Source organism: Aythya marila, assembly GCF_965140915.1.
Source record: "Aythya marila genome assembly, chromosome: 4".
In the NCBI taxonomy this organism is placed as follows: Eukaryota; Metazoa; Chordata; class Aves; order Anseriformes; family Anatidae; genus Aythya; species Aythya marila.
In genome coordinates this window covers 58,644,900-58,656,725 of record NC_139045.1, presented here as the reverse complement: position 1 = coordinate 58,656,725, position 11,826 = coordinate 58,644,900, and positions in this window count along the sequence as shown.

Genomic DNA, 11,826 nt, shown 5'->3' with positions numbered 1-11,826 from the left:
TATACACTTAAAGCTTGATCTAAGTGGTAAGAACAAAGATAAGGGAAAAAAATATAGGAGTGATTTAGAGGATATTGGCATGTGACAATGGTAGAAATGTTTGTCTAATTAATTTAAGGAAGCATCTGCTTTTCTTTTGAAAGTGACTTTTATTTTTCTAGAGCCATTTTTTTTGTTGATGTTTTATTTATTTTATTTTTCTAAATGCAATTGCACTTCGAGCCTTTTTTTTTTTTTTCCTTAGGCTTAAAAATAAAAAGGATGTGTCTCTTCAGAGATAGTAAATCATCATGTACAGTAATTCTGTTCTGTCACAGATGAATGGCGAAAAAATTTGCATGGATTTTTGAGCCTCTATATGACTGTAAAGAAGTGTTTGGGAATTTGATGAGATTTTTTCATTTTAGTTAGCTTTCTTTCACAAATGCCCACCATAGCACAGTGCAATGACATAATTAAAGCCAATGCCAGATTCTGCACTGGAGAGGACTTGGGACTGTATTTATATATTCTGAATTCTCTAGGCCACTTTTTTTTTTTTCTGCATTATCGCAGCTGCAGTCTGGTCTAAGCACCAACACTGTGCCTACACTGCCGAATGATGAAGGTACAAGGAAGAAGCCAAGACATTTGTCTCTGAGACACCAGGAAGGAAATTTGAGAAGAGTAGTATTTTCACTGGCTCTCTGCTTATGGAAACTACATTCCTTTGCTTCTTTAGGAAGGAGCAAGCTATTTGGTCTAAGGTATTCAGCACAAAGAGGGCTCATAGAAATATTTATGAAATAAATGAGCAAATGTTCTTCACCTCAGGTAACAACAAAAGTACCTACTGTTAGGGACTGAAGTGTGGTACAACCAAAGAGCAGGTCTCATTGTATCTAATTTAATCTGTCCAAATTTCAGGTCTCTAAATTAGCCTCTGTGTTCCTTACATAGTTAATGAAGAGAAATTGGCACCTCAAGAGGCAACCAATCGCAAATAATGACTGTACAAGCTGCATGGGGTAAGGAGGTCGAGAAATGGCATAAGTCCACTGACTGGGGATGAGTCCAGGTATACAGACTGGACTAAGTAACTGGTGCTTGAGCAGCTAAGGACAGGTAAAATGCAGCCAAATCCCTGGGAGTGTATAGCTGTTCATTCCTTCAAATGAGAAAGAAAATATACTTGGATAAATAAGGAAACAAGATTGTTCTCATAACCAGAAGTTTTGTATACCCCACGCTTTCAGATAGTATGTTAATAGATGACAATGATGTAATGTTATAAAGATATAATATATAATAATAAATGACACAGGGTAAACTCATATTTCTGGAAAATAGGCTTGGAAAAACAGGTTTATGTCAAATGTATTCTTAATTCACTACTAAGACCAATAAATTTGATATATGGGAATTATAGTTGCTTAATTCTAGAAAATGAATGAAGTAACTTCATTTTGAACAGGTATTAGCTGTAGCTGTTTTTACAGACTTAACTGAAATTGCAGTAACATAACTTCAAATATTGCTTTAAAGATTATGTCACTTTTCACTCATTAAAGAAAAATGTTTCATTGAAATCATAGCTGATTTTCAGTTTCCTTCCTCCAGCTTTCCAGTTTTACCTTACCAAAAAATAACAGGAACTTTTTTTTTTTTTTTTTTTTTTTTAATGAAAAAAGAAGTTTTCACTGAGAAGAGACAGATTCAAGAAATCAGTTAATGGGCTGCCTTTACATACCTACTTTGAACAGGAGACTGAGAAGTTGGGCTTCTTATGGAGAGACCTTCACATAACTGAAAGCCCAGACATACCCAAATGCACAAACTCAGTGGAAATTCTTATCCATCAGAGGCATCAGTTCAATTCAAAGCTTAAGGCATGAAATGAATCCAGGAGTCTGATGCGGAAGCAGTGCCCTAAATTTGATGAGACTGCAAAATCTTCTGCATGTTCTTTAGGAGAAAGAACCATACCTCCTCAACCAGGGGTCTGCTTTACAAGATGGGTCAAAAGAGAAGTATAAGGTGAGGGGTGAACAGATCCTAGGACACCAAGGAGGCAGATTGTCATGCAGGAAACAGAAGAACCAAGGAGAAAATGAAGAAGAAATGTCCAGAGGGAACACTGTAGAAATTTTTAACCCATGGTCTGGGAACCCCTCAGATTACTGTCAAAGGACAATTAAGGAAAATAAGTGCACTTGTGTAGGTTTAGCTTTAATGATATAGGTGTTCACAACTCCACTGGAGAGGAGGGACTTAGGGACTGAAAGTTGACTGAAAAAGCTGGTATTAGTCAGCTGCAGTTCCAACAGCCTCTTTTCCCCCATTGCCAAACCCTAGTTTTGATTTTGCTCCTTGGCCTAATATTTGGCCCTTGTTTGCTTATGTAAATGAGAATGTTTAGTACAAATTAGCATTATTGAAAAACAATTGACATATAAATTAGCATTCTGCCTCTCATTTTACACCAAACCAGCTGGGCTTTTTTAGATAAACCCTGAATCAACTTAGCAGCGGTATTTATGACTAAATGGCTTCATTTTTTTTTTTTGGCAAAGTCACCCTCTTTCTCCAATTTCATAATGCCAGCAGCAATTCATATCTATCAGACCATCCTCAAGGGTTGACTGGGGTTGTTCCTGTGAAAGCAGGAACAGCTTCTGAATGCAACTCCTTCCAGAATTTGTTCTCCATGGTGAGTTGAGAATATTTTCAGTGAACAGATATATAAGTACATGCATACACATACGTATTTATGCTGGTATATACATGTGCGTATACATATATACCCCTTGTCTATACCATTAGAAAAGAGTACTTTTATTTTTTAATTATTTAATTGTTAATTGCCTCCATTTGTCTATCTACATTTTACCTAAATACTGTTGAAAGTGAGCAGTCTAATAAGGAGAAGTACAAAGAGAGTGAAAGGAAAACAATATATGACTGCAGAAGGATGCCAACAATTAATTCACCAGAGAGTTTTAATTTCAGATATCCAGCTGAATGGGCTGGCTGGAGGCTCTACTCTGCCCCATTACATGATTACTACGAAGTTAAATGAGAAGACAGGGAAAGCCCTTTGTTATATATGCCCTAGGAAAATAGGTAAAAATATGTATATATAAATTATGTCATTTCAAAGTAGTATGATGAAAATGTAACACTGAAGACTTCTGATGAACATTTTATCCTCAAAGAACACTTAATTCACAAAGAACATCTCTCTAGCAAAGTAACCAAAGGCCTGGAGAAAGAATAAGAGCATTTGCAAACACTTTGTAATATCACCAGACAAGAAAATATGAAGACTGTAAAGCATGAACATTTTGGAACAAACTTGTCTTTGGGATCTCAGATAAAGCACTTTCCCAGAGCCTGTTATTCCAGTGATTTCATCAAAAGCTAAAGGAAAGCTAGTGCAATGCTGAAGTGATAAAAACACAACAAAGAGATTGTAAAACCATTGAAGGATACAGCAGGGGTATCTCTGAATCTTTAAATACTTTTTTCCTTAATAACAGGCATTCAGCAGCGCTGGACAACTATTTCCTTTTAGAGATCTGAATAGGAAAAAAATATTAAATGGGAGAGGTAGATAGATCTTAAACAAATAGGATAAAACCACATATTTTATAAACAAAGTAAGATATAATCAAAAGAAATGATGTTTTCTACTTACCCCTCAAGAGCCACGGTAGTAGCACTCAAAAATAGAGCAGGTTTATTTAATGCTAAGGCTGTATGAGAAGTATTACAAAGCATAGACTTTACAATCATTGTTGGTATGGGCGTCATGGGCGCTCCTGCAGAAGCCAAAGTGCTCCCATCATTTTCTGCAAATCTGTAGTGATTTGAGATATCTGGGAAGGTTGTACTGAGAAACCACCTGGTGCTGTTGTGTCTAACACAAACTATTTTGGTTTAGGGATACTGGTGATAAGTACTAAAGAAGAATGCTGCAATAAATAAACAAACAAATGCATTCTTATATATAGGAGCTGGAACAAATCCTCACAGTGTCATCACTGTGAACTGAATATGTTGAAAGAGACTTTCCTGGTTTATGATCAGGGATATGAAATGACATACAAAATACTGCAGCCAAATATGAATTTAATCATAGAAAGAAACAGGAATAAAATAAATAAAATAATAAAAACACAAAATAAAATATAAAATAATAAAATAAATAAAACAAAATCCCTATTCAATTGCCAAATATTGCCCTTCTCCCCCACCTCCCCCTGAAAAAAAATGGAGGAAGGGGTTCATAGGAGTTCACTAGCTAAAAATATTTATTGCCAGTTATCATATCTTGGAGTGGTTGATGCATCTTCCCAGATTTAAGGAAATGACAATTTCCGTCAAGTTGAAGTGTTCTCTGATTGTACTTGCACACTGGCAGCCTTGGAGTCTGAATCCCCTGGCTTGTTCCCACACCTGCATTTTGGGAAGGAGCCAAGACAGTATGGAAGTACTTTGGTGCCTGCAGTCTTGGGGACACAGGGTACCTGCAGAGCAATTTCAGTAGATGCTAATTCAGCACAAGTGAAATACAGGTACTGCTGCTTTCCATCTTTTAACTGTTTGTGAGCTAATCAGGTTAAACTCAAAGGGCCTGGGTATGCCCATTAGCAACAGCCTGTAGAGCACATAGATATAAATGACATAAATAACATTATATTACAAATTCATAAACAAGAGCTTAATAAGTATTTATTTATTTTTAAAACAGCCCTGAATTCACTTACTATGACTGCAGATATACAGAAAACAAGTTTGAGACAAACAATTACAAATGCTGAAATTACCAGGAGTTATGCAGTTACTGCATATGTTCTGACCTAAACAATACCGTAAATGCTCACAGGCTGCCACTACCTCAATGCAAAAGGCATTTCCTTTGATTCCATTTGTTATGGTGACTGAGGCAGGAAGACCCATCTCGACAATGTCAGCCAGGGTGCAAGTGGAATCAGGGTTCCTTGCTGGCCTGCAGTAGTAATTCTTCTGCCATGTATGAATGTAGACATAGCCTGCAGCCTTGTTTGGATGGCAAGCTATAATTAGAGTTTATGTTTTATTGTATCTGATGAGTTTCTGAATGGCAAAGCTCAGATAAGGACTCTACATGCATATGTGTATATATAATATATAATATTTATATATGTAGTATATATATACTTATACATATAAGAGGTATGGGTATCTATATGTGCATATATAAACGTGCTTAACTGGTATATATATGCAAGGGTATGCATATGCTGGCTGAAGAATAGGCATGGCAGCAGGTTAGTGAAGATTAAACATACCTTAAAAGGTTAAATGATAAACAAGCCTAGTGGTGCTGATAAAGGAACCAAAGATCCATATGACTTCCACTTGGACCAGAAGAATAGTTTCCTTGGCATTACCTGAACCTGTGTCAGTAAAATGGAACAATGAAAAGATTGCACACTATTTCTCTCTGCACACAGGAAATAAACAGTTCCAAGGGCCAGATACTGCCCTTGGCAGTATAAAGTAATAAAGGCAGACATAACCAGGAGAAAGAAAAAAACATTTCCTATTCATCCAAGAAAAGCCACTCTAACAAGACTTGACAATCCACTTTCCCATATTCAGAAGTACTTGAATTGACATAGGCGTTCCGTAGCAAAGGACATAAACTCCAGAACTGACCATACCCCCCTTTTCCCTATATTCTCATTATCGTCAGAAGCTGTAACTGATCTGTCCAGAGATTCAACACTAACCAGCTAGCGTAATAACAGTCAGATTTCCATGTTTCCTTTTACTCTATATTTTGCACAGATCTTCATATTATTCCCCTTTCCAGTTAAACCTGATTTTCTTTTTGCCTATAGCATTTGGAGTACTGAATGTCTTCATTTCATATCTTGTAGAGGTGTTCAAAGCATGATGTGGAATAGGAAAAAACAAACAAACAAACAAACAAGCAAACAAAAAAAAACACCACAACAACAACAAAATCCTAAATCTAAATCAGAATAATGAAATCCCATAATTAACATTTCTATCAGAGACTGAGAATGGCATCTGTGTGTTGGATGCAATAAACACAAATAAGTCAGAATAATCTCCAGCCTCGTATTAAGATGCGAATCGTCTATTTATTACTTTGAGTATAAATGTTCCATTGCTATTTGCACAATGATTAAGAGTAGTTTTCAGAAAATAAATCTGTTTCTTAATAGTGCAAAGAATGAGAAGGATGGAGAATAAATGGGAGTTTAAGGGGATGCTAAAGTTCTCCCATGAGCTTGGGTGAGATTTATGTGCAATGTGAATAAAAAATGTATATGACAGCACAGGATTCACTTTATTGTTGGTTCCTATTCCATTTGTCTAGCCCAACTGTATTCTTTGCCTCCCAGACATGTACTGAGTCTGGCATTGTTGATCAAGCGAGGGAATAAACTGCCAGTCAGCAGCTATTCGTGGCAGCTTAACCTCGCCCGATCTCATCAGACCCAACATTGTAGAGCAAGACCAGTGCCATGAGATTCAGAGTAAAGGCATAAATAGCTACCTGCAAAGCTGCTTCTGCTAGGAAGAGGCATCCTAGAAGGCTCACTATGGAGTTGTCCTATTATTGCTATGCCTTTTCCATTGTTAGATGAACACGTAGGCTATTCAATTATATATCAGCTTTCATACAATGTCAACAGCTTAGTAACATCACAAGCAAGAGCTGATGGGATTGTGATATGTGCCAGATAAGCACCTCCATGCAGACTCAGAGCTATGAGACATCATGCTTGATGCTTCATGCCCATTCACTGTCCACTTCCATTAAGGCTTCCACAAAAAATCTCACTACCGTTGCCCAGCTCAAAATATGCAAAGGTCTGGACCTGAGTCTGCTGACACCTTATTATTTAGATGGACAACTTCTGGATGGCCAGGAAATAATACTAAAAATATTGAGCCATCAAAATGGAGGATTCCACTGTTGTTGTTTGTTTTTTATTTTTATTTTTTTCCCAAGGGCCTCCCACCCGTGTTGTTTCTTCAATGCTTTCACTTTGTCCTCCCGGCTTCCCTTCCCCACTAACTTCTGATCATCTTGGTCTACCTCAGCTAAATGTGAAAGTGGGGTAGAAGCCTTCAGTGTATTGCAACCTAACATACTTAATTTTATTTTGTGAAAAAAAAAGGAAGAGACAGAGGCAGAGACACTCTCTGTTATTGCCGCTGCGGAGCGAAAGGCTGCAGAGCCACCTCAGCAAGATTATTACAAATCAGAGAAGTCACACGGGAGAGTGCTGCAGTAAATCAGCCCTGGTATGGTCTACTATTCAAGGAACCATTTGTGGAAGAAAAATTATATTTGTTAGCTGTAGAATTATGCCAGCTGCTGGCTCAATGTACTACAGCCATTAGGCTAATGGCATCCCCCGATGGTGTTAAGGCCCCTGAGCCCCCCCTCCATGCCCACCCTCCCACCAGGGTGCCTCCCTGGCTTTTGCAGGCCGCTGGCACCCCACGAAGTGTCTCATGGTTGTCTTGTGCTTGTTGAAAGGGCGCATAGCGCTCTGTCATGGTTTGCATAGCTGTCATGTATCAGAGGGCAAAGTGGTGGCTGAGGCCATGACATTACTAGCGGGCAAAGCTGAGGGCTTGGGGAAAGGTCAGGAGAAATATCTGCCACACTGGTAGTAGGGTGGTGCCATTAGCTGGTCTTACCCCCAGCAGCCTTCTCTAGCTGCATGCAAGTACATAATTAGAAGCTGGTGATGATGGTAGGAGGCATTTTATAACCTCATATGTAGAGTAGCAATCCATACCACATAAGCAAAGTCCACGCCATTTATAGGAAAATGTTGTTTTTTAGGGTAGCTGATCTTCTACCAGAGTTATGCTGATGTATAAATAGTACCAAAATGTTTTGTCCTTAAGACAATAATGAACAAAGTGACTAGTTTGAATAAAAGATGCCAAGGAGCTCCCAGACATTGAGACAGGCAACAGTACCATAGGCGTGTCCAAACTGTGGTTCTCAAACCACACATGTCCTCACCTGGTCAAATGTGGCTTTTGCGCCCAAACCATCTTACCTGACCGAATCAGCACAATGCTTTCATGGGGCTGCTGGACAATCCAGGTCATGACATAAGGAAAGAAAACATCAGCTGCTGCAGCCACCTTTGCCAGGTTGTTGTGGGACGTGGGGACTTCCCGTCCTCCCCAGAGCAAGAGAAGGTCCACTGCCTCCCAAGACCTGTGACACATTTCTGGCAGCTCAAACTTCTGCAGCTCAGAGGTTGAAGAGCTTGGCCATTAGGTCTTAGTGGCACACAAGCAGGTTTAAAGCACTACACATATCCTGCCTAGTGAGCCCAATGCCTCCTGCTGAGAACAGGCAGGCCTAGATGTCACTGCTCTGCCATTAATGCTGCCAATGGTGGTCCCACCACTGCTGGGATAGTCTTGGCTATTTTTTTTGGGGGGGGGGGGGGGGGAGGAGGGGGAGGCAGGAACAAAGAACGACTAGATCTTTTTCCTCTGTTATGGCTCTGAAAAGTTATGGCTGTAGGTTTTAGAACCGTACTTCTAAATGCCCTTCTTCCTTTGACCACATAATGAAGTGCAAATGTGCTGTGGGAGCTGGATTCCCTGCTCACCCTTCGCAGGTCAGGTAGGTATGAGCACACGCAGATATGCTCACTGCATCCTGCAGGTGAGCTCCTCATCTCGCAGCAAGGAGTTGCCTCCCACCTTTCCGCTAAGAGTTTGGACGTGCTGCAGCAAAGTATCCCATGCACACAGCCATCACACAGTGGGAGCTAAGTCCCTCCCAGAGTTTGCCAGCACTCTGCAATGGGAAAGGGTGCAAAGCCGCTTCTCAATGTTGGTAAAGCAGCCATCATCTTATTTTCATCCAAAATGTCAGCATTGCAGAAGGAGCAATGGCAGTACTGCAGCAATGCAGTGAAGTTTTGTACCCTCTGGCAAACAGGACACATAAATAAATGGGTTTCTATCTAAATTCCATTGTGTGCAGATTTGTACCAAAGAATTGTTGTGATGTGCATCATTATGTCTCATTATGTGATTGCAAGTAACCTTTTGTGTAGCAGACACAATCCACGTAACATGCTGTGTGACCAGTTTACAAAACCAGGCTCCTTCAGAAGGGCGAGTAATTAATCATTATTCAGCGATAGCACTCACCACTCCACCACTTGCTGGCAGGAGTGTGTAACTGAGGGCATGCTTAGCTACCACAATAAATTATTCATGCAATAAAAAACTACAGTTATCTGAGGTATTGTTACAATAAATGGTTAAAAAAAGAAAAGAAAGCACTCCATAAGTTTTCAAGTGTGTGGTAGTGTTTGTTTTTTTTTTTCTTTTTTAAATTTACTGCCAACACATTGCATGAATAAGCATAGTCCTGAGTTGCAAATGCGCTAGGAAAGAATTAGTATAAGGCACCAATGTGCGTTTTTCATAATGCCAAAGTCAATAATCCGAGGACAACGAGAAGATCTCTCGAATGCCTTCCCTTGAAGGTATAGCGCAGTAACTTTATGGCCGTAATAATTTTATTACTTTATCAAGCACTAATTTAATAGAGAATGAAATGCACATTGTCAAAAATAAATTGTAGCAAATATTTTATTCGATTAAGAGTTGTAATAGTAATTTACATATTGTGCTCGTTAGGACATGGTTTTCTCCATACTTAGTTTAGGCTTCCATTTACACTACATCTATCATGACGCAAATTAGGCACATGAGATTATTTACATTTGATCACTGTCCACTATTTACACAAACCGGGGTTAATGCAAAAGGCTGATGAGGGTTGGACTTCAGTCTCTGATTTAAGAGAGACTGGAATTTTACCCCAGCTTTCTGTTCAGCTGCCTTTATCACAGTGCTTTGCAGTTCCTCTCAACCAGCAAATACAGTAAGAAAACAGTCCGTATACGCAAACACTTCTATCATATTGTACTTCACCGTGTATGCCTTCCAAAAAGATAAATTTCATTTCAGGTCTCACCATGTAGAAAAGCTGTGCATGTAACTATTCTAACCAAAGACATGAGTGAAATTTCTTTATAATTGTTTTTATGTCAGTCTATTTTTCCCAATTAATGCCTCTTGAATCTGGAAGGATATCTTAACTCATCAGGTGCAGTCACGTCATTAAAGTGATATATATATTTAAACACAGAATCAGAAATTCCTTTGTAAAACTCTGATTTCAGAATCATAGGTTCCTTTCATGTTGAAAGGAAGCTGCAATCATTCAGAGGACACTCAAAAGCTAACCATGCTTTGAGGAACATATTTCCAGCTTCAGAAGAAATATTTGTAACTTTACCAAAATTTGTCATTGAAAAAAAACAAAACCTTTCATTTTGCATTGGGTTCATAGGCTGCTATGATTTTGGGTTGAGGCTGTTTGAAAAAGCATCGGTCTAGGGATAAACACTGATGAAGTGCAACATTTACAAGTTATATATGTATTCCATTCAGATGCAGTTTTTATAATTGCATCATGCAGACACCAGCCATTCAGAAGAGCACATTATGCATCAAATGATTCGTTTGATTTACCTTTTTTTTTTTTTTTTTTTTTTTTTTTCAGAATAGTCTGAGGAGAGCACAGTGACAGGAAGTGCAAAGAGCAAAAACCCACTTCCTCTCGCTGAGGATTTCATTTTCTCCTTTGCTGAGAAGCCTAGTTTCCTTTGTCCCAAAGTATTAGCAAATAGACCAGTTCCCAATGAAGACAGGCTGCCCTATGTCTATCAACAGAATCTATATAGAATCTTTTCCCTTAGGGATTAATTCAACTTTTGATTCAATCTTTCTGAGCTTTAAATTATGATGTTACAAACCTCCAAGGAACTACTGTACTATTTGTGACCTTCTTTATTACTTTCTGCTGTTTGATAAAGTAGAGAAAATTGATTTATAGTTTAGTTTGCTTGTGAACAAGGAATATCAATGGTGAGAGTGGGATTTGTGAAAAAGCAAGAAAAGTTATATTGGTTAAAGTTTAATGTAGCAGTTTATTAATTAATGGTGAAGGACAATAGAATAACTGCAGTTTAATCTTGAATGAGATTCTGGAAGTGGAATGTGAAATAATACTTAGGAAGTCATCTTGCTGGAGTTGTATTTAAATTTTTCAAAACTTTCTCTCCAAGGAAGAATTTTGTCCACAGTTTCCATTTTTCTTCCCTAAACCTTCACCCATTTATCACCTATTGGGTGTTTTTGTGTTTTTTGAAAGCATTAAAGGTTAAAGGTGGTAGGCAAGGCTGAAGTTTTCCAAATAGAGCCTAAAATTAGGCTTTGGTGTCTGTTTTTGGATTCTTAGGCCCCAATCCAGGAGTCTATTTTTATTCAAAGCAGCAGAGCACTTGACTTCAATGGATCTAAAAACACTCATGCTTAAGTGCTTTGCTGAATCAGGATGGACTTAAGCACAAATGTAAATGCTGTGCTGAATTGGGGCTCTAAATATGTGGCTTGATTTTAAAAGTGCTGAGAGCCGGCAGGTCTAATTGAAGTCAATGGGAGCAGCAAGATGCTCAGCATTTTTGAAAATCAGGCCACTCACTGAGGTGCCTGAATTTGATTTCAGGTGTTCAGCTCACAGAGTTCACTGTGGGAGAAAATGTTAACCCAGGGGAACAAGCGATGGAAAGGATGATTTCTTAATAAATGAGATCCTGATTTTATGCAATAAACCTTAATATAAAATGAGGGGATGGGGGAGCGGAAGGGGAAGAAATATTTTTCTGGAAATCTAATTCAGTAGTTTTTGCAAGCATCAAAGTG